This window comes from Varanus komodoensis, unplaced genomic scaffold (genome assembly GCF_004798865.1).
Source record: "Varanus komodoensis strain SLA01 unplaced genomic scaffold, ASM479886v1 scaffold224, whole genome shotgun sequence".
Classification (NCBI taxonomy): Eukaryota; Metazoa; Chordata; class Lepidosauria; order Squamata; family Varanidae; genus Varanus; species Varanus komodoensis.
In genome coordinates this window covers 13,261-39,460 of record NW_025335617.1, presented here as the reverse complement: position 1 = coordinate 39,460, position 26,200 = coordinate 13,261, and the positions used below count along the sequence as shown (strand labels likewise).

At 44.6% G+C, this 26,200-nt stretch overlaps 1 long non-coding RNA gene across 1 annotated transcript; it reads left to right on the top strand.

Annotated features, from left to right (window-relative positions):
• The first annotated feature begins 1,032 nt into the window (after positions 1 to 1,032).
• On the top strand, positions 1,033 to 19,744 carry LOC123024215. Its single transcript, XR_006414877.1, has 3 exons — positions 1,033 to 1,098; positions 5,472 to 5,475; positions 19,730 to 19,744. It is a non-coding gene; the product is annotated as an uncharacterized LOC123024215 (long non-coding RNA).
• The last annotated feature ends 6,456 nt before the right edge of the window (positions 19,745 to 26,200 follow it).

Here is a 26,200-nt window from a genome sequence, read left to right as displayed (position 1 = left end):
GCATTCACAGCAATTAGTTGCTGCTAAAAAGTGGGAAGCAATTTGAATAACATTTGCTGCTTTTGTCCACCAGAGGAAGGAACCATTTGCCACATGACTGCCTGCTGGTTCCATCCATTTGTGACAAAGTATAACAATCACTCCATAACAGATTGTTCTTCTGTGTATGCTCATTGCCTCTATATGTTCATTGGTGGTTCCTATATAACACGTAACATTGCTGATGTCAAGAAATAAATTCATCTTTTACATCTAGAGTGGAAAATGTAAGGTTTTATTGTTCCGCATGCTGAAGAAAGCACACCTTGGAGAAAAAGTACCTTTAGACAATGTTGACCTCTGAAGTTGCTTCCACAAAATGTTAACTTCTGAAGCTGCTGACATGATTGAGCATACTCAACACATTTGTGCTGTTCTCCAATTTTACTCATTTTTAATAAAAGGACACTACATATCATCTATCATCAGAGAAGTGACAAAAATGGTATTGCATGAATAATTCTATTTGGAAATATGGTTAAAATTACCAAAGCTATGACAAGCTTTACTTGGGGCTGAGGAAAGGCATATGGGAATCCAAGATTAACAGCACAATCCTACTGTCTTCTTAGAAGTAAGCAAGATCTCAGGGCAGTCCATAACATAAAACTCATGCCCTCAGCCACATATTCTTTTCTTTTGATCCTTTTACAATGAAAAAAATGTAAATGATCCTGCTCAAAACAATCCAGCACAAGTTTCATGACAAATGCTTGTATAGTTGAAAGAAAAAACTTGACAACCTCTATCAGAGAATTTCTGTGACTACCTCTTCATCAATATAATGTCTTCTTTTGTCGTGCCTAACAACTCAGAGGAGTTGTTAGCACGTGTAAGAGAGCAAGAATCTCCCAGCAAGAGTCAGGCTTTAGAGCAAGAAGATTTCTACCTGGTGCCCATGGCACAAACACCCCTCCCCTCCGCCACCTGACTCTGACGAAGTTTTTATACAAGTTCCTGATAATGTTCATGAGCCGGCCATGGGAGTGTCCGTTGCCATGGAGAATGCCCAGCTGAGGGGAAGACTTCAGCACTTGAGCCAATTAGAAGAAAGGCAAAGTACTTTGTCAAGAAGTTACGAGGCATCATGATCATGAGACCCCATCCTCCTTCATAGGCAAATATACTCACCTGAATATAAATATTTTCAAATATCTTGAAAACTTTAGCTATCCAGCACCTTTATCACCTGTTTTCCAATTCATCTAATCAAAATATGTAAGAATTAGCACATTTTATCCTGTAAATTGACAATTTCCCAAAATTTGTAGACCAGAATAATTCACATCTTCCGTATATGCACCTTCCCCATACATAATGCATATGGAGATTATCACAGAATAGATCTTCCCCTAATAAACCCATTTAAGAGAACTCATGGTGCAGAAATTAAAGAGAAGTGAGCAAGCCAAAAGATGATGCTGGTTTCAGGGGGGTTTCCAAACAGTGTCCCACTAATTGTCTTCCAATAGGGCATTTCTAAGCATGGCCATTTACAGAAATGAAAACTTGTTAATTACTTCTCTGAGTTTTTCACTCATTCATCAGCTTCTCTTTTTGTTTGTTTCTTGGTGGGAAGAGGGCAGATTCTAGCAAAAGGGAAATATTTCAAAGAACAAGTAATTAAGTGAAGAAATACTGATAATCTCAACAGAAAATGCAAATACACAACCGAATTTGGATGATCTGTCATCTGCTCAGTTACAAGGGAGATGTGGTGATGCCTATGTGATTTTTGGCTTCTTTGTGTCAGACCACAGATAGGCCTTAGCGATGAAAAAGTGAGTGTCTTGTACTTCTCAATAATGAGCTCAAGTTGCAGAAAACCAGATCTGGAAAGACATCAGGGAAAAACTTCCTGATTATTAGAAAAGTCTGACCATGGAACCAATGATTTAAGAAGGTTATGGGTTCTCTCACAGTAGAAGCATTCAATAGTGCTGGACAGCTACCTGTCAAAGATGCTTTGAATTGGGCTCCTTATACGCCCCTTCCCATTCTACTCTTCTATGATTGTATTCAGCCAGGAAAGGCAAATACAGTTGGTTCACTTAAAAATGCCAAGCAATCTAAATGATCCCCAAAATGTAGTAGGATATTGGAAAGAGGTGGCAGCAACTCAGTCAAGAAAGTATACTATGACCCTATTCCCCCATATGGATGTTCAGTTTTACACAGGGCATTTTCAAAGTGCATGATCTTCAACAGCATCATTCACATGCAGGACAAGCCAAATCATTCACAACCCAAATGCGTTCTAAAATGCTAATTTCATATTCTGGAATGTAAGTCACATTGCATAAACAACCCCATGTTCAAGCATTCCTTGTTTGCCTGTTCCTGTGATCTGAACATGTTAAAGAGAGGAAGGAAAGAAGGAGGGAAGGAAGGGCAGGTGGGCGGGCAACTTATGCAGTTTCATGGATCAGCTTCTGTGTTGGTTGCTGCACGAAAGTGGGGCTGTCATGAAGGAAGAAACTTGAGAGACAATTGCACCTATGATGATCATGCCTGGCTGTTAAAATTGGTGGGATGTAGGAAGGTGATCTGTAGGTATAGCACAGCTAATAAAATGTGCCTCACATTCTGTATGTAATCTCAAAACAAGCATCAGAACTCCTAAAACCACCTTTTCCATGTCAACATTCTCATCAGGATTTACATTCTTGTTTTCTCAAAATAGCATCCATTTTATTTCATTCTTTAATGGGTTGTGATGCTGTAGACACACAGATGGAAAACTGCCATGTTTGCTTTGTTGCTACTTCATTGCCACTTTCTCTTTCTGGATCCTTTACAAAAATGACACTTCCTACACATTTACCCACAATCTTAAGGAATCATTAGCGCATTGGAAAGGACAGGAGCTGCCTTTAAATAAGTCAGATATATTTTTATTGCAACCTAATGATATAAATAAGGAACTTGGAAATAGAAGCATGTTCAGATGAAAAGAAATTATTCAAGCACAGTGATTGCACATTCCTGTAATCTGGATGCTGACAAGGAGCTAATCACATCCCCCAGTGGATCAGTGTTTCCCATGGCATGACATAAAGGAAAGCACTTGGAATAGAAATGTTAATGGCTATCCTTTCTGTTTTGAGTTGAAGCACATACCGCTTTATATTAACAGGAGCAAAGGTAGAGTCCTCCCATGGGGATTTAGCCCAAAAAGGAAGTAACTATGCCTTTGCTAAACTGCACAGGATGCAGCCAGCACCACTCACAAGGTCTTTGAGCCACTTTTCCAATGTGGATGAGAAACTCTCATCAAGCCTTTACAGTCCTTTCAATCCAGGGTAAGTTCTAGCCCTTCCAGGCCACTGCTGTGCTTGCTATGTGCTTCAGATTTCCATTCCATGCAATGCCAAATTTTGTGGCCTGACTTAAGTTGGGAAATAAGGTGGATAGAGCCATGACTGTTCTTTCATCCTACGCAATGTGTTACATGAGCAATTTTCTTGACCCTTTGTTCTACCAAAGCATTGTTGTGATACCAGGTCTTTTGCATCTCAGATAGCCAATGGGGGGGGGGGGGTTGCACTATTCATCATATAATTACCTCCCAAGTTCATATTTTTCATAAGAATCCACAGAAACCATTAGGGAGCAACAGTGCATGTGAATAGCCTCCCTGTGTGGACTACACTTGGGTTCCATTAAGGACATTTCACTGGCAGATCAGGGATGTGGTTCCCAGGGGTATCATGGGAGGGGCATCATCTCCTGTCCCCCAGAAGTTGTGCACCCCTGAACTATTCCATTGAAAGGGCAAGAATGCTCCTACAGCTCAATTGACCACATTGATAGGTGCTGCCATGGGACAATTTCTTAGCCTAGGAAGAGTGTTATGGAGCAAGTGTTGCTTCTCACAGGAAACCTTCATGGCATTGCAGAATCCCCACAATTTCAGTCATAGGAGATAGCACAGCTACAGTGTCCATGAGAGGCTGCACCACCACCATTTCTGTATTTTCATACTACTTAGGGATTAAAAAAGAGAATACACAATGATGGCTGGGTGATGCGCAGAGAGGGATATGCCCCTGTTTCAGTGTCTCTTTTACCACTGAAATGGGGCATATTCCTTTTACGACTTGGGTCCTGGTTACCTGAAGGAGCGCTTACGTCCATATATGCCTGCCCGCCCCTTGAGATCAGCGGGAGAGGCCCTTCTCCGGGAACCCTCCGTGAAGGAAATTAGGAGGGTAAGTACTCAGAGGAGGGCTTTCTCTGCGGTGGTGCCCAATCTGTGGAATGCGCTCCCCAGAGAGGTCTGCCTGGTGCTGTCGTTATTTGTTTTTTGGCACCAAAAGAAGAACTTTTTATTCAAATGTCATTTTAACTGTTAATACTATTTATTTATTTTATTCTTTGGCCAGGGCAACTTATTTTATATTGTAAACTTGTTTTATATTTTATTGTATTATATTTTAATTGATATATTTGTGAGCCGCCCAGAGGCTTCGGCGAATGGGGCAGCATAGAAATTTTCTAAATAAACAAATAAATAAATACCACTTCTGAAAAACTTGCCAGCAAGTTTCAGTCAAAGAGTCCACCTAATGGTCAGTGAAGAAAAGGGAATAGTATCAGCATATTCCTATTATACAGTCCAGCCAATGCATAGTGTAGGAAAGATAATGCTATCAATTCCCATTGTAGCAGCAAAGATTAATGGAACATTCATACAGAGAAAGGTGAAAAACCCAGTCTGTTGTGAAAGGAGATGCACCAGGGTTAGGGTTAGCATTGGGTTGGGGTTAGTCATTTTAATTGTTCTAGCCTCACTACAGGAACCTCATCATTTCAAGCTTTTCAGCATTATAATTAGGGTCTATGCTCAGCTGACATGGCCAATGAAATGCACATTAGAGTAGGCTTGAATAAAGTCCCAGGCCTACTTTTCTTGCTTTTCCAAGCTTATCTGATGCCCTTTGTCCTTTAGCTCAGGCATCATTAAATTTCAGCACCAGAGAAGGAGAAAACAAGTTTGTCATAATTCTCTGTAGCTTACAGCTGAGAAGCATGCATGCTTTCTTAGGAGGAAGTTCCATTCAGTGAGTCTTATCTCCAGAATGTGTGCAGAAGAACACATTGGAATCTTAATGCACACACATGTTCACTGAATATTTTTGCGAAGTTATGGGACATGATCAGAGTATAGGATGTGTTGTTTATGGGTCTAGTCTTTTGCTGAGGTTGTTCAAGAGTTCCATATGAGATGAGAGAACTCTGGTGTTGCATGTATGTATTTTTGGAATGTACGCTGATCAGTCTGTGAATTAGGAGTTCTGGTGTCCAAATGTTAAGATTTCTCTCTGTGCCATGATTCTGCCTTTTCCCAAGCTATGATAGCTGAATCAACATTTTGTATATAATTGGCCAACCATGGCATTGTAAGAAAAAAGCTCCCTAGACTTAGCTAGGTCAGTTGTCACCAAACCTTATCAGACTGCCAACCATTTCCCCTCGGATAACAACCCCAGCACCCCCATGCCTCTTCCTTCGTGTTAGAGGCTCTAGGGCTGTTGTACCTTAGCAAATTCATCAAAACCCCTTGCTCTCCCAGCCTTTCTCTCACCCCGATCCCTTGTCCCCACTATCACTGGGGAAGAGGGGAGGCAGGCATCAGATCACATGAATAAGGCCAATATTTGTCTTAGAATATGTATATATCTTACCTTTCTGTGCATATAAAACACTTAAAAACAGTTCAATATTTGCAGAAATGTCTTAAACACAATGCATCTTTGAAATAATGATAATAATACAGTAATAATACAGGCACCAAAGAGGGGACATCTGTGCATATTTGTGGAGGTATTTAGTAATATAAAAAAGAAAAACAAAACCCATTAAAAGAAACAATCCTTAACACTCTTTAGAATATTAACTGATACTAGAGATGGACCTGGAGCTCAAAAATCAGGGTTTGATTGTGCTGCTGGCACCTTCCACCTCTCTGCCATATGATGCTCATCTACTCCTGTTTGAGACTTGCTTCACAATTTTTAAATAAGGATAAAAAAATTATTTCTTTGGGTTCTTTTTCCAAAGAAGCTGATCTCTGCTGTTCAGATGAGGCCTGAACACAATAATGTAGCACTTAGGGAGAAAGATGAACTCCAGTAGCCCAGCACTAGAAACTAAGATGGAGAAGATCTCCACAGCAACCATATATTTCCCCTTTGTGCTCAGGTATGATGGAATGAATGACAACCAGACACTGCAAAGACCAGCATGCTGAAAGTGATGAACTTGGCTTCATTGAAAGTATTTGGCAAACTTCTGGCTAGGAAAGCCACCATGAAGCTGACAGAAGCCAGAAATCCAAGGTAACCCAGCACACAATACAACATGATGACGGATCCTTCATTGCATTCTAATATGATTTCTTTCGGCAGGGATTTCAAATCCTTTGCTGGGAATGGGGGAGTTGTACGTAGCCAGAAGACACAAAGAGTGGCCTGAATGGAAGAGCACCCTAGCAAAATAGAATTAGCCAGGGTTTTCCCCACCCATTTCCTCATCCTGGATCCTGGCTTAGTGGCCAGGAAAGCCAGAACCACCGTGATAGTCTTTGCCAACACACAAGAAATAGCCACTGCGAAGATGACAGCAAATGCTGTTTGTCGTAAAGAGCAAGTGACTGCCTTAGGCTGGCCAATGAATAGCAAAGGGCAGAGGAAGCAGAGCAGGAGGGAGGTAAGCAGGGAGTAGGTGAGGTCCCGATTGTTGGCTTTGATGATCGGAGTGTTCCTGTTCTTAATGAATGCAGCTAGCACCAAAGCTGTGATAAGATCAAAGGAGAGTGCCAGGAAAGTGAAAGTCATCCCCAAAGGTTCAGAGAAAGAGAGGAAATTTAGGCTCTTTGGAATGCAGTGGTCTTGCTCCCTGTTTGGAAATTGCTCTTCTGGGCAGTAGAAGCAATTGTCCATATCTGAAAATCAGATGAATGCTATATCAAACTCCACCGTCATGTCTTCATGTACATGCAGACTCATATCATTCTATGAAGTACTTAGAGCCATTCTTTTCCTTCTGCCTGGAAAATACCTTGCCAAATGCACAGTGTATATTTGAAAGTTGTCAGACACTGGGGGATTTTTGAAGATGCATAGCATGTAGTGGATGAGAATCATGAAAGAAATCATCCATGGAGGAATCCAAGTAGTGTTATTGTGGAATCCCTGAGAAATACTGCAATGTGTGTAACGAGATAATTTGTGTTCTAAGGTAAAGCCTCCAATTTGGGGGGTTTAGAACAACCACAACTGGCCAGCACTGAGGTGGAGCGTAAGAAACTGCCTCATGCCCTCCATGCCCTCTATTCTTTTTCTGTTCAGTCAGTTCCTTGTTCACAACAAAGTTGTGGAAGTGTTGAGTCCAACCTCATTTGCTTATTAGCCAATTTAGCAAATAGGAACTTGCTTTCTTCCTGTTTCTTTTTGTGCCCAACCCTTCACTATGCGCTACCAAGGCATTTGCAGATCCTTCTGAGGGTGAGATAGAAAATCCACTCCCAACACACAGATCTTCACCAGAAAGCAAACACCAGGAACAGTCTTTGTGAGAACACTTGGACCAGCCAGGTAGTGAGCAGGAGTGCCCGAGATTTGCTTTGTGATTCAGCAGCAGAGAAAGACACATAATGACCGGGGAGTGGGGAGGTGTCTTCATTGTTTCACAGATGAAGCGTCTTGGTTTTCAGAATATTTGCAACTAGATAGAGCTTCTTTAGCAATTAGAAATTGTAGGATGGGTGTAACTCACTACTGCAACACTTTCCTCAAGACGTTCAGAAATATTTATGCATTGGAAATCTACTTGTTTTGTTCATTTTTATGTTCTTGTATATTAATCAGTACAGAAATATTCTACAGGGGATTAGTCAATATATGCTGTTCTGGAAGTTGAATACCATATGACTGTTGTCATACCAGAATATAAGGACTTAATGAGTATCGTGTGCGATTTGAGAAACCCTATCAGAAGATTTTGAACACAATATTTATTTTTATTGTCTGGCAGTCCTTTAGATACCTGCTTTTTTTACTTGAAAGCTGAAATGGACTTGTTTCATTGGACCTTATCTCCATATTTAGAATCTGTTCAGTGCAGGGTCACAAGGATGGTAGGTGTATTGGGGTGGGGGGTCCCTATGAGATGTGATTGAGGTAGCTGGGTCTTTTCTGCCTGAAGAAAAGGAGACTCAGTGGGCATCTTGTCAAGTCTGACAACACAGACATGGACACCCCTTCCGACTCATGATGTTTCTATGGCACATTTGCATCTGCCAGTATAGGAGCTCTATGAACCATCATGGGTAGAGGACTGTACAGGTGATAGCAAAAATCCATGTGACACATAATACACAGCACTTCCTGCTTTGCCACCTACCTGTCTGATCTGAAAACATCTCTGCTGGACATGGAATACGAGCATAGCAACAAAATGGATGTCCTTCTTTCTTTTTTGTTCGGGAACCTGAAGGACAATTGTTGTTGCATCTTGCAATGGGCAGCACCTGTTCATAGAAAGAGTCAAAAAATATATGGAGAACAACGTACGTGAAACAAGCAGGTTATGATAGTGTCTCATTGTTCAAAAGGAAGAAAAGGAGGGAGGAGGAGAGGAATTGGAAAGTTGGAAAGTAATAAGCTTGACAGTTTGCTCATGGACCCAATTAATTCTAGGCCATCCTGTTATGCCCAGTGGTGGTGGTGGTGGTGGTTGCTGTTGTTTTAATTGGGATAGTGACAGGATGGATGTTATTATTTCAGAACAGGGCACCAAATGAGAGCACATGCAGGCCAGCAGTTTGAGAAGGTGTGAAGAGAAGGTAGCAATTAAAACTATCTAAATAAGGAGCAAACAAGATTGGGGTATTACGAGAAGACTGCTTTATTTTTCCCTGTCCATCAGGTTCAGAAGGACTATGCAGAGTAAATGCTAGAAGATTTGCTGCAAGCAATAATTTTTTCTTCTCACCTGATGAAAAGCTCTGTGCCATGTGATGGCTTCCTTGTTGATGGTAAACTCTTGTCCTGATATAGCCTGTGGATCCATCCCTCCTACTTGCACTCTTAAAAAGGATTGGTTTGGGAAAGTAACCCAGTTGATTAGATCAAATCCAGCAGCTAATTCACCATTCTCATGGAAAGACACCAAGTCCCCAGCACTGTTGTTAAATGAGATGCTCCTTAGGAAAGGGTGAAGCTGGATAGAAAGAAGCAAAAGCAGACAGAAATGATGAGCAGATATTGCAGCAGCTATTTCTGATCTTGAAAAGTAATGCTCAGAAATACTAGCTAATGTGTGTGATGCTGCAAGCTGATCTCACTCTCTATAATTCCTGCCCTAGTAAATTGTCTTTGCCTCCTTGGTGGAATCTGGACAAACCAGGGATTAATTGATGGAAGAACCCCATTGAAAGAGGGGAGATGTGGAGGGTTCGCTGGGCCAGCCAGTCAACCTCGGCAAGCGGCGCGAGAAAGTTTAAAGAAAGGAAAAAAGACTGCAGTCCAGAAATCAGTTACAAAGGATGCTTGGTTTAGTTGCAGGGGGAGAACAGCAAAAACTTCTTCCCCCAAGGTTTTTTCTTCTTCTCTCTTCTTGCTCTTTCCCCCTCACCACCGGCATCTGCTTTTATTACTTCACACTTTTTACCTAGGCATTTGAATACAGCCAATTAGCCATCGTATACAAGCAGCCAACACCTTAATGCTTAGGTTACAAGGCTTATATGGTTACAAGCCTTATATGGTTACAAGCCTTATATGGTTACATAGGTAAATTACAATACTCTTGGTCTTCGTGTGGTACGTGAGTACAGCATGACCCAGCAATGAATTCCCACAGGGAGAACCCTTTCTCTGCTTGGCTGTAGGAAAAAGATACTGTTTGGCTGATGCACATAAAATTGACCAGCACATGGAACCATGAATGCAACAGTTAGCTGCAATATCAAGCTGAAAAAACAAGCATGTACCCAGAAACTCTGCCAAACAGAGCTGTGTAGTCAGCTCCTAAAGTCCAAGGATATGAAATTAACTTTTGACCTGATCAGCTTAAAGGAAACCGAGACAATTATTAGATCTCTGGAGAGGTTTGCTATGAATAATGTGCACAACCGATGCATGCATTTGGGTGGGGGTGGGGGGATAAGCACAGTGCTATGCACACATTTTCATGCATTATTTCTCAAACAACACAGAAAACTCCCATCCAATATGACTGAACTGCCAGGTAATAGAAACACATTTGTATAATATATTCCAACAGGATAAAAGCATTGCTCTGTAGATTTTACAAAACCGACAGGTATCATATCACTGAAAGAGCAAGTTAGACTGGGTGATTCTCAATGATAAAAGAGGTTATTCTTTCCTTATTCAATTTTACACATTACTCAGTTTGTGTTCTCGGTTTGTTACCTCAAGACAGACTGATTGATTGATCCTGTCATTAGGCCACCTTTATGTCTTTGCTTTTATTTCCCTGCCATAATTCATAGCTTCATAGACTCAGACACCTGGAAGGGGCCTAGTGGGCCACTGATTCTAACTGCCTGTTCAATGAAGAACTTAAGTCAGGCCTAGATTCCAACTAGGCCTGAGCTACTATGCTTCCAAGATTAGGCAGGACAAGGCACCTCCGGCTGATGACATAGTACCCTTTCATGAGCATTCCAGGAAACCTGAACAGCCAGGGAGGATGCAAAGAAATGGAGACAGTTACATAGAGGTTGGTTTTGTCTTTGTTGTTTTGTTTGTGTTCTAGAAAGTCAAATAGGTAGAGTGCTCAAAAGAACACTGCAGCCATCTCAACATGCCATCAAGTTTAACAGTAAGCCAAAAATCCTTCTGGCCTTGTACATGAGAAGGAAAAACAATGACCGCCTCTTCCCTGGGGAATCATGTACCTCCCAAGGCTGATGGGTTCGGTTCATCACAACACTACAAGATATTTGGGAATAAGAGGGATCAAAATATTTACAGGAAACAGCAGAGGTTGAGGTACAAATGTTTGAGGTACAAGGGAATATTTTTTAATGCAAAGATTACCTGCCAAGGTTGGAGATCTGGAAGATCCCATTTCTCTCTGTTGGGCATTCCTCTGTGCTTTGTCCTAGCTGAGTGCATCTTTTGCAGAGCGTGTGCTATGGCATGGACCGCATTGTAGATGCTGTAGCTTTGACCAGTCATGCTGAGTTCAAAGAGAGTGTTGGGGAGACTTTGCAGCTCCTCTTTCCCTGTGCAAGTTTCAACTATTCCATTCCTCACATTAGAACCAGAAAAGGTGCAGTCAAATGCTTCCTCCCAGAAGCCCCTGAGAAAGCCATCTCCTGTTGGTGAGTGAGGGTTCAGAAGATGCAAGAATTCTTGAAATCCAAGCACATCTTTTACATGGATTTGAAAAGATAAAGCACCGTGGAAGTCTTGTATATCAAAATGCTTCTGCATTGTCTGCCTTGAGAAGTCCCATTGTGCTGTCAGAACCCATACTTTACCTAGAGAAGCCATTGGAATGTCTTCTATTATTGAACAGAAATACATCATCCACGTGAAACATGTCATTGTCTGAGGTTCTGCATTTATAACCAATACTTTGACTTTCGAGTCATTTAGCTTTAAGACTTTGGCCCGGAGGAGTTCCAAAGCCATGCTCAACATTTCTGTAGCGTGAGAGATGGCTGGCATTTTTTCAGTGAAAGCAGTGCAGATCCCTTTCCGGGAAAGCATTGGTATGAAGACATGCAGAAACTGTACTCCATTTTCATTGTCTGATGCAATGATCCCAACCCAGGACCACTGAAAATGCAGGAGGAGATACAAAATACCTTCATACTGATAGAATTCATTGGGAACTGTCCGATAGAAGAAGCGAAGCTGCACTTCAGCACTCATCAAAGGAGACAATATACAATAAGCCACCTAAAGGTTTCATAAAGTAATTGGGAGAAGTTATGCTAAGCTTGATTAATGCATCCCAAATATCTGCTAAGTAGAAACCAAGAAAATCTTGTCATAATCCAGTGTTTTCCATCATCAGCTGGAGGTTGGGGGCCGACACCTCTTAGCATTTCTGGGCAAACTGTTTCCCTGAAATTGCTGCCCATTGTTTTTCTCTGAACATTCATTGTACTATATTTTGAATGTTTTATACTGGAGATAAACAATCCCTTCTCTTTAGCCAACATAGAGAACCTGAGGCTGGAAAATGCCTTCCCTGAAGCCCTACCCAACAACAGGTCAGATTGCTGGTCTCCCTGAAATGAAAGCAACTACACTGGGGTATGTTGCTGTCTTCAGTTCAGACAACCCTCCATGCACCCCCTTTCAACCCTATTGAAAAAGTCCACAGCTTCCCATGAGCACCCTTCAAGAGAATTGAGGATTGATCCTTCAGGCAATAGATTTTTAACACACTCATTTGCTCACTTTCAGTCTCATAAAAATAAGGCAAGGGAAATAAAGTCTCCCAGTGGCAAAGCAGAATTATTCTATCTGAATTAGTTGTGATGCACAAGCTCACTCTACCTGTGGAATCTTATACATGCCCAAGATGCTGGCCATATGAAGTGAGATTTCAGAGTCAAGTCCTCCTATGACAGCTACAACACTTTCTTTCTTGCCACATTTGAAGTTGGGGACAATCCAATCTGTGGTGGTAAGAAGTTTCAGTGTGTTTTGGTGGGTCATCCTTTCATTTGTGTAGCTTTCATAGATGGAGAACCCAAGGCTGCTGTTCAGTACCTTGGGGTTCTCATTGATCTCCTTCACAGCAAACACCAAGGAGAGAACGTTCTGGTAGTACTTCAGGGTTGGGCTAAGAAAGAAGTTATATTAAGTGTTGAAGATATAGTCCACCCCTGCTGTCTATACTTTAGACATTAGGCATGTTCAATACTGGTGTTTTGCAGCATAGCTCCTTCAGCCAGCTGCAGATAATTATACCTCAGACACACACACAAAAGATTCTGGTGTTCCCATGGGTTCCCTTTTTGAAAAAGTCAGTATGTGACAGTGTGTACTTGTGCATTTTCAAAGGTCCAAAATGAAAAGCCTTGTCTGATGAGTATTCAGAGAAGTGTTGACTGAATGGAACCCAATTCTGCTATCTGAACTGCAAAAAACCATTAGCTTTTCACCCAAAACAAAGTTCTCATACAGCCCTTTCAAGCAACCAAAGATCTTCCTGTGGCTTTACTTACACCTGACAGCTCATCAGCTGACAAGAGTAAAATGAGTGCAAGCAAATATGCTGACGTCTTTAACAACTAGAAAAGCAAAGCACACTTCCAAGGAATCTGCTCATATAACCTTGCTAACCATGGTGACTCACTTGTTACATCTTCCAAGAAAATGTGAAAGAATTTCTGCAATATATACAAATCCGATGGCATATTTAAAATACGCCCAATTAATCCAAAAGCTATCACTATAGGTTACCTCACCAGCTGTGACTGACAAAAAAAAATGGAACTGGCTCAGACACAACAGGTGAGCGGGGGAGAATACTCTGGTGCAATAGGAAATATTCAGGCAGATATAACCTTTCCATCCTCCCACTTATGAGTGTTAATCCAAAATAACACCTTGCAATATAAAAGCCGAGCAGGAAGGAAGAGCAAGAGGAGGAGAAAAGCAAAAGAGTTGATGTCAAAAGGATGCAAATATACATTTTTAACACTCTACAAGGAATAGAAAATAATCCTATTTTGGACTGTTTTCTAAACAGGCCACTGCATATATGGCATACATGCTCTGGATATGAGCTTAATACAGAATGGAAGGTGGAAATCATTTCTTTACAGAAGTTCATATACAAAGTTTGCTTCAGGGTGTTTATGGAAAAATGCTTCATGGAATATGCAGCCAAACTGAGAAGAGATCATCCCAACAATTAGGTCTCCTGTCTGATAATACTGGTGTGGAAGTTGGAAAGTGTCATCCAGGGCACACATATCCGAATGGCTCTTGCTTTCAGTTGGAGTCAGCTGCAGCCATAGAAAAAGCAAAATTTCCAACATCATGGGGCAGGTGGTCCAGTCTCTCTCCCTCACCCACCAGAGCTGATTCACAAGATCTTTCTTTCAAGTGTGCCAGTCTCTTCTGACCATGAAAGACTGCTGAGGAGCAAACCTGTGCAGTTGTGCATGTTCAGAGGTCCTCAGCCCACTTTGGAGTGACACATGCCTGCCATGCATCAATGGTAGAATACTGCCATCTTTTATACTGTGTTATTGACTGCACTTGTGGACTGAGGAAATCCACCTGGGGTTGATCTGAGAAAGGATGGGGTTGAGCAATCTCAGAAAATTGCAGGGTTCAAAGTCAGCCCATTTAATCCCAGTGTGTAACACTTCAGTAACTGCAAAAGACTAAGTAGAAAGTGGACAAAACTGCTCTCTCCACTTCCTCCCCTGTCTTAAGCCTCAACTTCTTTCTAACCCATATACAATGGGATTGATACCTTCAGTTTGGCACTAAAGTAAATTGAAATTTATTGATTTTTATTTATTTATTTATTTGGTTATTTTTACCCCATCCAATTCATTGTGGGTCTCTGAACAGCTTACCCATCTGTACTGGTCAAATTTGATAGGCATGGCTACTCCTCAGGATTCCACACAGCTTTTAATCATAAAAATCTTATTGGAATAAAAGGTCTTTTCCCTAGTTTATGATGATTAATAAATCTCTGGCAAGATTCTGGATCAAAGCAGTTTGCAAGGCTCTTCTCCCAAATTTCTCCTCACAGCAACAACCCTGTAAATCAGGCTAGGCTGAGAGTACATGACTAGCTCAAGACCCCCCAGTGAACTCCATGGCCAAGTGGGGACCGGTCCCTTAACTACTGAGTCCCAAGTGAAGCCCAAAAATCAACTGCATCCCCCTGAAACCCAGGCTTCGATTCCCTAAGGACCCAAACCCCTGGGTCTGCATTGGCAGATTGGTCTGTCTCAGTGACTCACCTTTTTGCTTTTTGTTTTAAATCTCAAATTCTTTCTGTCTTGAATATGAAGAAACTTTGCTGGTTTCTGTATAATGCAGCTGAACGAATTCTTACCTATCTCTAAGAAGATATTTTCACTGGGCATCATTTGCAGCAGGAAGGAGAAAAAATGTTTGATATCCTAAAGTACTTATATTGCAATTGTATACAACCCATTGAACTCAAATGTGCTTACTCAAGTTTAGGGATGGACTTATCCCTCAGTGTTGTATTCTCTCACATTGAATGAATTTGTAAATTGCTCACAAATTCCCACTGTTCTCCACTTGCCAAATTCAACAGGTTTACTTGTTCCAAGTACATTTATGTTATTTCTGTCTAGCATTTACTGTTAAAAATGAGAAGACTGGGGGGGGGGGGGTTGAGATTGAGATTGAGATTAAAGACAGACACACAATAACCTGTCCGTGAAATTCTCATTTCTACTCAGAAATTGTTCCATGAAATTTGGCTCATTCATCAGGGGTGATGTTCATGGTCCCACAATCCACCATCCAACCACAGCCACTCTGAGAACAGGAGGTGAGGGAGGCAGAGGCAAGTAGACCTGCTCTGTGTTTGTTTACATCTTACTTGTGGTGCAGGCTTTCTTTTCCTTGGTCCTTCTGGCCTGAAACCTGATGGGGAGGATGTCATGCCTGAGACCCTCCTTAATGACCTACTTTCTCCCTGTCCTCTATTGCTTTATAGAATATCTGGACCTTCCTCTTGCACTAACACTATTGTTAGCAGATTGCAGGAAGGGTTAAAGAGCCAGAAGGGAATACCTTGTAGCTTCAAAACGCAATGCAAGACCAAGGAAAACTGTGGGTGATGGAGAATAATTGGTAAGCAAACACAAATTAGGACATGATGGATCACCTGTGAACATAAGGTGCACCAATTCATGCCACCTCTGCACTGCTTTGTACCCAGACCTGGCAGACCTAGCACTGACCACAGGTTCTGCTGAGGAATGGGAAAGCAGACAATGCCTCCCACCATATTTCTCTCTTCTGCACTCCACACAGAGGGGAATGGAGCATTTGGGGAGGGGAGATGCGCTCTGCTCATTCCCATAAGTTGTTAGCAGGGTGGGCAGGATCCAGCCTCTTGGCCTCACAAGAAATTGTGAATGAGAGCTTGTTCTTCTGCAGTATGCTGCTGCCCCAGGTCCCAGATGGGGCCTGTGGAGATAGTAAGCTGCAGGACCTGGTGGCTACTCCATGCAATCATGCAGGAGTGAGCAAGACTGCTGGATCTTGACCTGTCAGATGCCTACACTTGAATAGCACAGGAATGCCCTATTCCTGTGCAGTTCTTCATGTTGTCTGAATGTTGAACTCCTTGTTGTTGAGGAAGACACAACCTGTAGTATTAATGCAAGAACAAACCATCACTTAAAATTCTGATGAGTTTCCCACTCTACAACCCAGAGCTCCACATCCAGAAAATCAAAAGGATGCAGGAATGGAACATTCCTGAGTTGTTTAGTAATGCAAGAGCAGGCAAATATAGTAGCCATATGCCTACTAAAAGAACCTATGACAGGTTAACAAACCATGGGTTGTTTAATTATATGAAATATGGCAGTCTTCTACATTGTGATTCCATCTTTAGTGGAGACCTGAAGAACGACCAGCATGTCTTTCTGTGGCATTTGCAGTGAAAGAGGTCAATGCAAAGCTCAAGATGTTACCAAATGTCAGCCTGGGATTCCACATCTATGACAGTTACCTAAGAGAATGGATGACTTATCAGAACAGTCCAAAATGTCTTTCCAGTTGGAAAAGGATGGTTCCCAATTACAGCTGTGGAAAGGAAAAGAAATTGATAGCTCTCCTTGGAGGTTTAAACTCCTCAGTTTCCCTCCACATGGCTGCTCTCATAGGCATCTACAAAGTCTCATGGGCAGAAGGAAATGCATGGTGCACTGAGCTTTTCAACTTCAGTATGTTTATATTTGCATTCTATTCTCAGGAGTTTATCCATTATTAGATGACTGTTGAGCTTCTGACACCATCAAGACACAGCCTCTTGGTTATCCAGTGAAATATACATGCTGAAGGAAAGGGTTTTGACCATTTACTCAAAATGTCTGCGTGTTGGGGAAACAGAATGGAACTTTTGAGGATTTTGAATTCTGAGAATCGGCATCCTTTCAAAGTGATTTCAAACCTTGAAGATTCTTAGGGCATGGTTTGGAAGCCTCATTCAGCCAGGAGTCAAATCAACTTCAACTCTTGGGCGCTGCATTTCAGTTGTGTTTGTGGTGCGGGGAGGGCGAAGGGATGGCACTGAAGGCAACAAGGCCCAAATGCAAATCAGAAAACAAAAATTCAGACTATTTTAGCTCCAGGTTCTTCCAACAGCAAAGACAAATACCCAAATTACCAGCATATTTTACTTCCAAGGTCTTACCACCAATACTTGAGCCTAAAGTGAGGCAAAAGAATGAACAAGTAAAAAGGAGGATGATTCCAACCTTTTTAGAAAATAGAAAAAAATGTGTAATGACCTTTGCATAAGAATGTGGAAAGGTAAGTGTCAAAAGCACAATATCTTAGTATGCAACTAACCCCACTTTGCAAGGTGCATCAGGCATTTCTGAATCTAAAATGGCAACTTCCACTTTAAAACATGGGCAATTTATAGAGATCTCCATTCACCTCTTTCTTTTCACAATGTACTTTAGAGTTAAGATTTAAGGATGGTACCCCTAAGTCATGTATTTGTGGAAAGTGGCTTCTCTTACACCACAGAGGAAAGTCTGTGACAAATGTTTGGTCTCTTTTCAGGTCTTTGGGTTGGATAACACTGATGGAGAGAAAAACTGAGTTCCCATGGGAGTGTGCACAGACCCACCTCAGTTATAATTATACACCGACAATTTCTCCTTCCCAAAATTTTGCAGAGCTGAGAGCAAACTGCACTGACATTCAAGTCCATCCTTTTCACCACAGTACATCACTCCCTTCCTACAACATTTGCATGATATTGATGGTGGCAACAATGTCAGAGACCTTTCTGCAAGCCTTTAATTAATCTCTCCTTGCCCAGAGTTTGCTACATACAAAGCACTCTCTGAGGCATCTAGCAGATCTGCAGGGAGCTTGAGTCCTTGTTCATCTGCCCCAAAAAAGAATATTTTCAAGGTCTCCTTTCTGCTGCTAGGTGGTTTCCAGTGTAAATGGAGGCCTTGGGTGTATAGTTTTGAAAGGTGTAAAAACAGGTGTTGTACCAATATAAAATTGTGCTAAGAAGATGAAGCTATCTCCCAAAACAAACAAGTAAATAGTGAGCATTCAGGAGAGAGACACAAACAACTCATGTACTTCTTCCACTGCCTTAGCATCTTTCTATTCCTTGCTTTTCCAATGTGAGAGCTCCAATGGTAGCAGAGAAGAAGAGGGCATTCCAGATGGTGGTGATGAGAATCTCAGAAAAACAATGTACCCAGAATATCCACAGTTTTCTCATGTCACAACACACACTTATCTTTGGGAGAAATGCGGGATAGCTCTTGATCTGGCATATAAAAAGGTAGGTGTCAAAAGCACAATACTCCTTGCCGTTATTCCCAAGAAGGAGCTCCACCACAGACCATGTGTCTTGTACCTCTTAGGCAGCCCATCTGAGAAGATATCCTTATATGTTTCTCCTGTGGACAGATAACAGTGTTGGTGCCACCTGTACAATGCTTAAACACAAAATAAGCAAAATATGGGTGAAGCCAACAATGTATAATTTGAGGAAGAGTACTGTTCTAAAGAAAAAAGAAAAAGAAAAAAGCAACAACTGCGCACCGGCACTCGACGCCTGAGAAGAACTGCTGCGCCTCAGCCTATGCCGAGTAGACCGCGCCGCACCGCCTGCCATTCCACCACCCACCTGGCTGTTCTGCCACACTCCTGCACGCGTTCGAGGTGTGCCGGCCGAGGCGGGACGTCCTGGGGGCTTGAAAGCCCACGGGGGGAGCCCAGCAGGAACAACAACTGCACACCGGCACGCGACGCCTGAGAAGAACTGCTGCGCCTCAGCCTACACTGAGTAGACCGCGCTGCGCTGCCCGCCATTCCACCACCCACCTGGCTGTTCTGCCACGCCCCTGCATGCGTTCGAGGCGTGCCGGCCGAGGCGGGCCGTCGGGAGCCCGGGGGCTTGAAAGCCCACGGGGGGAGCCCAGCGGGAGCAACAACTATGCACTGGCACTCGACGCCTGAGAAGAACTGCTGCACCTCAGCCTACACCGAGTAGACCGTGCCGCGCCGCCCGCCATTCCACCACCCACCTGGCTGTTCTGCCATGCCCCTGCACACGTTCGAGGCGTGCCGGCTGAGGCGGGACGTCGGGAGCCCGGGGGCTTGAAAGCGCCGGCGGCGGCCGGGGCCGGCGACCTCGGGCTGGCGGCCGAAGGGCGTCGGCCAAAGGGCGGTCGCCGCCGTTTGGGGGGGGCTGAGTGGGGGGCTGGGCTGGGCAGGGGGCTCTCACTCTCGTTGTGTTAGGCCCTCCTGCTGAGCGCTGAATTTTTTTTTTTTAATGTTTTTATAATTTTATAGTGTTTTATGGAGTTGTCCCTGGCCATGCTGCTGCTTGCATTTCCTGGGGAGCGCACCGGCGCGGCCATTGGGGTGGTGATGGGCAGAGGATGTAATTGTAGTGGGAGCTTAACGCGTCCGCATAGAAGAAGGAGGGACAGATGGTTGACACCTGTCCCTACTTCTGGTTTTGCTCCCAGCCAGAGTGTGCCAGGGATTCTTGTCAGTCGCCCCTCGGGCCTGATGGTGCTGTTGCTTAATGCCAGGTCGGTCAATAACAAATCTGCCCTCATCCATGACTTGATTGTGGATGAGGGGGCCGACCTGGCCTGCATAACGGAGACCTGGGCAGGAGAAAGGGGGGATGTGGCCCTCTCCCAACTGTGCCCACCCAGGTATCTGTTTCAGCACTGTTCCTGCCCGGAGGGGAGGGGAGGGGGGTCGCTTTGGTCTACCAAGCTTCCATCTCTCTCACGGGACTTCCTGTCCCTTCGAGACCAGGGCTGGAGTGCCTCTACTTGGTGTTGGGCAACCGAGACAGATTGGGGATTCTGTTGGTGTACCGTGCACCCTTCTGCCCAACAGTCTCCCTGCCTGAGCTGATGGAGACCGTCTCGGACCTGGTGTTGAGGACCCCCAGGATGTTGGTCCTGGGGGACTTCAATCTCCATGCTGAGACTGATCTGACCGGGGTGGCTCAGGACTTCATGGCCTGCATGACGGCCATGGGGCTGTCTCAACATGTCACCGGCAACACCCATGAACATGGACACACTCTGGACCTGGTTTTCTCGACGGGGCAGGAAGAGGGTGGTCTGAGGGTGGCGAATTTATGCTTGACTCCCCTGTCATGGTCAGATCACTTCCTCGTGAGGTTTGTGCTCGAGAGTGACCTCTCCCTCTGTAAGGGTGCGGACCCGATTGTGTGGGTCCGCCCCCGGAGCCGGATGGATCCGGAAGGATTCCTGAAGGCTCTGGGGGAGTTTCCGGCTGACAAGACGGGTGCTCCTGTCGAGGCTCTGGTCGAACTGTGGAATGGGGAGATAACCAGGGCTGTAGACATGATCGCTCCTAAGCGCCTTCTCCCACCGGGCAGAGCCCGGTCTTCCCCTTGGTATACTCCTGAACTGAGGACGATGAAGCAGGTTGGGAGACGGCTAGAGCGTAGGTGGAGGAAATCACGGGATGAATCTGACTGAACACACTTAAGAGCCCACTGTTGGGCCTATGCTGTGGCGGTGAGGGCGGCGAAAAAGAGATTTTTTTCCACTTCCATTGCCTCCTCACAATGCCGTCCGGTGGAGCTCTTTCGAGTGGTGCAAGGCCTGGTCTGTCCAGGTCCGAAAGAAGATCAGATTCCACCCTCAAAGGCCCGCTGTGACAACTTTGCCAGGCATTTCAGGGAGAAAATCGCTCAGATTCGTCACGAGCTGGATTCCACTATTGAGTCAGAGGTCTTAAGGGAGACACCGATGCTACCATCTGGTCCAGAATTATTGGATGAATTTCAGTTACTGCGGCCCGATGATGTGGACAAGGTGCTTGGACGAGTACGTCCCACCACTTTCCTTTTGGACCCTTGCCCGTCTTGGTTAATAAAGCATTCCAAGCACGGGATTGGAACCTGGATCTTGGAAGTGGTTAACGCTTCTCTGAGGGAGGGTCGGGTGCCTGCCCCTTTAAAGGAGGCGGTAGTCCGACCGGTCCTGAAGAAGGCATCACTGGATCCAGAGATGGCCACTAATTATAGACCAGTGGCCAACATCCCGTTTCTGGGCAAGGTGTTAGAGCAAGTGGTGGCGGGACAACTCCAAGCACTCTTGGATGAAACTGATTATCTGGACCCATTTCAGTCCGGCTTCAGACCCGGGTACGGTACTGAATGTGCCTTGGTTGCCCTGTACGATGCCCTGTGCAGGGAGAAGGACAGGGGGAGTGCATCCCTGTTGGTTCTCCTGGACCTCTCGGCGGCTTTCGATACCATCGACCATGGTATCCTTCTGGATAGGCTTGCGGGATTGGGGGTCGGAGGCACTGCTTTGCAGTGGTTCCACTCCTATCTCAATGGCCAATTCCAGAAGGTGGTGCTGGGGGACTATGGCTCTGCACCATGGCAGCTATGCCATGGAGTACCGCAGGGGTCCATTTTGTCCCCCTTGCTGTTTAACATCCACATGAAACCGCTGGGAGAGGTCATCAGGAGGTGTGGGCTGCGGAATCACCAGTACGCTGATGATACCCAGCTCTACCTCTCGTTTTCCACCAATCCAGGTGAGGCAGTGGCTGTACTGAACCGGTGCCTGGCTGAGGTAATGGGCTGGATGAGGGCCAATAAACTGAAGCTCAATCCAGACAAGACGGAGGTCCTGTTGGTAGGCGGTTCTGGCTTCGGAGAAGGTGAATTGAACCTTGTCCTGAACGGGGTTGCACTCCCTCCTAGGGATAAGGTCCGCAGCTTGGGAGTGCTCCTCGACCCAGAGCTTTCACTCGAAGCTCAGGTAACAGCAGCGGCGAGGAGCGCTTTCCTCCAGCTTCGGCTGATTCATCAGCTGCGCCCCTATCTGGAGTACGACAGCCTCGCAACAGTGACTCATGCACTGGTGACTTCCCGTCTTGACTTCTGTAACGCGCTCTACGTGGGGCTACCCTTGAAGACAGTCCGGATACTTCAGTTGGTTCAAAATAGAGCTGCCAGGCTGCTGACGGGAACTGGACGTTATGCTCACATGACTCCAGTTCTCTGGCAGCTTCATTGGCTTCCCATTGAAGTCCGGGCCCAATTCAAGGTGTTGGTGATGACCTATAAAGCCCTAAACGGCTTGGGTCCTGGTTACCTGAAGGAGCGCTTACGTCCATATATGCCCAGTTGCCCCTTGAGATCAGCGGGAGAGGCCCTCCTCCGGGAGCCCTCAGTGAAGGAAATTAGGAGGGTGGCTACTCGGAGGAGGGCTTTCTCAGCGGTGGCGCCTAAGTTATGGAATGCGCTCCCCAGAGAGGTCTGCCTGGCGCCATCGTTATTTGTTTTTCAGTGCCAGGCGAAGACCTTTTTATTTAAGCAGCATTTTTAATGTTAATAGTATTGAATTTTATTCAGCCAGGGCGGCTTATTTTATTTTACTGTATGTATTTTAATTGTTATTGTTTTAACGTATTTTGTATTTTATTTGATATTGTAAGCCGCCCCGAGGCCTCGGCAAGGGGCGGCATAGAAATGTTTTAATAAATAAATAAATAAATAAATATGTTTGATACATTCAAATCATTTCAAAATCACTTCCTTCATTTATTTATTTATGCCTTTTATAGACCATCTATCTACTAGCATCTCGGGACAGGTTACTACATAGCACAGATAAAAACAGGGCACCTGAAGAAGGTCCTCTGCCTCAGATCACAAGGGATGGTATGGCATATAGGGAAGGTGATGCTCCTTCAGGTAGCAAGGATCCAAGTAATTTATGGCTTTAGAGGTCATCACCAGCACCTGAAATTTGGCCTGGACTTCAATTGGCTGCCAATGTAGGTGGTAAAGGACTGACATTATATGTGAATACCTGCCAGTCCCTGTTAATATCCGGGCAGCTCTATTCTGAAACAACTGAAGTATCCGAACTGCCTTAAGGACTGTCCCACATGGAGTGCATTACAGTAATCCAGTTGGGAAGTTACCAGGAAATGGGTACCTGCTGCTAGACATTGCTCATCCAGGTAAGGATGCAGTTGGTAAATCAGCCAAAGCTGAAGAAAAGCATTCCTCACCACCACTGCCAGCTGAGATTCTAGTGACAGCTCTGGATCCAGGGGCACTCCCAAACTGTGCACTCTGTCCTTTAGGTGGAGTGCAACCCCATCCAGAACAGGGCTAATATCACTCACCTGGAAGGCTGAACCACCCACCAACAGAACCTCCATCTTGTCTGGATTAAGCCTCAATTTATTGGCCCTCATCCAGTCCATTAACACAGCCAGACACTGGTTAAGGACAACCACTGCCTCAACCGGACTGGATGTAAAAGATAGGTAGAGCTGGGTGTCATCAGTATACTGGTGACTCCACAGCCCAAACCTCCAGATGATCTCTCTCAGTCATTTCATGTAGATGTTGAAAAGCATGGGAGATAAAATGGAACCCTGTGAAACTCCATGGCAAAGCTTCCATGGCACAGAGCCATAATCCCCCAGGACCACCTTTTGGAATCAGCCAGCCAAGTACAAGTGGAACCAATGCAAAGCCATACTTCCAATTCCCAACATTGCCAGCTTATACAGAGGGATGCCATGGCTGCTGGTAACCAAAGCTGCTGAGAGGTACAGGAGAATTAACAGGGATGCACTCCCCCTGTCCCTTTCCTTGCCAGGGCTGAAGCAAGATTGAAATACTTCTAGGTGGTCCATTTCCTCCAAGATCACCTGGAGTTGTCCGGACACCACCCACTTGAGCACCTTACCCAAAAATGGGTTTAGTCAACAGCCTATATCTGGCAGCTATCTCTGGGTCTGGGTTGGCTCTGTTCAGTACAGGCCTAATCACTGCCTCCTTCAAAGGGGCTGGGACCCAACCCTCCCTCAGAGAGGCATTGATAACCTCCTGGACCCAGGTACATATCCCATCTTTGGTTCTGAAGAGCAGCCATGTGGAGCAAGGGTCAAGCAGACAAGTGGTGGATTAGACTAGTCCCAACACCTTGTCCACAGCCTCAGACTGCAACAATTGAAACTTATCTAATAAAGATGGACCAGACGGTGCTCTGGACACTTTCTGATCTAAAACCATGTCAGCTGTGAGTGATTTTATCCCTAAAGTGCTGGGCAAAGACTTCACAGTGAGCTATTGAAGATGCAACGAAGTCCTTTTTAGGCCCAGAATGTAATAGACCCTGCACCACCCAAAAGAGCGCAGCTGGGCAGCACTGTGAGGATGCAATGGAAGTGGAGAAGAATTCCTCCTTCGCCGCCCTCACCACCACAGCATAGGCTCGATAATGAGATGTAAGATGTGCTCAGATTCATCACAGGATTTTCTCCACCTATGTTCTAATTGTCTCCCAGGCTGTTTCATCACCTGAAGCCCAGTCATATACCATGCTTCCAAGCAGGCTTTGCATGACAGGAGAGGACACTTAGGAGCTATCGTGTCTATTGCCCCAGTCATTTCTGCATTCCACAAATCAACCGGGGCATTAACAGGAGCACCAGCTCTATCAACTGGGAAATGCCCCAGGAATATCTGGATCCATAAGACTCCAGGGGCAGACCATCTTAAAATGGTCCACAACCTTGCAGAGGGAGAAACTGGCCTCGAGTTCAAACTTCATGAGGAAGTGAAATGACTGTGGCAAAGGGGATGGAGTCAAATCCCTCACTTCCAGTTTACCATCTTCCTTCCCTGTGGAGAAAACCAGGTCCAGAGAGTGACCTCTTTCATGCACTGGGCAAGTGATGTCTTGAGAGAGCCCCATGGCTGTCATGGCAGCCATTAAATCCTGAACTGCCCCAGTCAGAACAGTCTCAGCATGTATGTTGAAGTTCCACAGCACCTACATCACTTGGGTTCTAAATACCAGGTCTGAGATTATCTCTGGCAGCTCAGGCAGGGAGTCTGTTGGGCAGAAGGATGCATGTTACTCCCAGGGAATCGCTAATCTGCCTTGATCACCAGGCACAATCACTCCAGACGTGGCCTCAACAGGACAGGAAGCCCCGCAAGGGTGATTGAATTTCAGCACTGAACTCAACACCAGAAAGGAAGGAGTTACACATTTCCAGAGTGCAAAAATGTTTCCACTCAATGTAAAACTCTAATGAACAATGCACTACAGAAGGACAAAGTGACAGGTCTCTATTTTACATCTTACCGTCTTGTCAAATGCCCTTTGAGATTTAGCTCAGGCATCATTATAATGATATAGCATTTAGGAAGGAAAATACAAGCCAATAGGCCTGCCCCAGAACCTAAGATAGAGAAGATCTCCACAGCCACCAGGTATTTTCCTTTGGTGCTCAGGTAGGTTGGGACAAAGGAGAACCATACACTGCAGAAAATCACCATGCTGAACATGATGAATTTGGCTTTGTTGAACGTGTCTGGCAATTTCCTGGCTAGGAAAGCCACAGTAAAGCTGGCAATGGCCAGCAAGCCCTTATAGACCAAGACACAGTAAAACATCACAGCTGAGTCCTCATTGCATTCTAGGATGATTTGGTCCTTTGCTGAGTGCCGATTCATATCTGGGAAAGGAGGAGAAGTACTTAACCAAAGTACACAAATGACTGCCTGTACAGAAGAGCCAGAGAGCACAAGAAAAATTACTATTCTTTTCCCCACCCATTTTCTTATTCTGGATCCGGGTTTGGTGGTCAAGAATGCCATGACCACAGTTGTGGTTTTTGCCAAGAGAGAAGAAAGGGCCACCGAGAAGATGGTGCCGAAGGCAGTTTGTCGGATGAGGCAGGCAACCTTTTCAGGCTTCCCAATGAAGAGCAGGGAGGAGAGGAAGCAAAGCAGGAGGGAGATGAGGAGTATGTAGGTCAGGCCTCGGTTGTTCGCTTTGATGATGGGTGTGTCCTTGTGCTTTAGAAATATCCTCAGGACTGAAACTGTCATGAAAGCAAAAGTA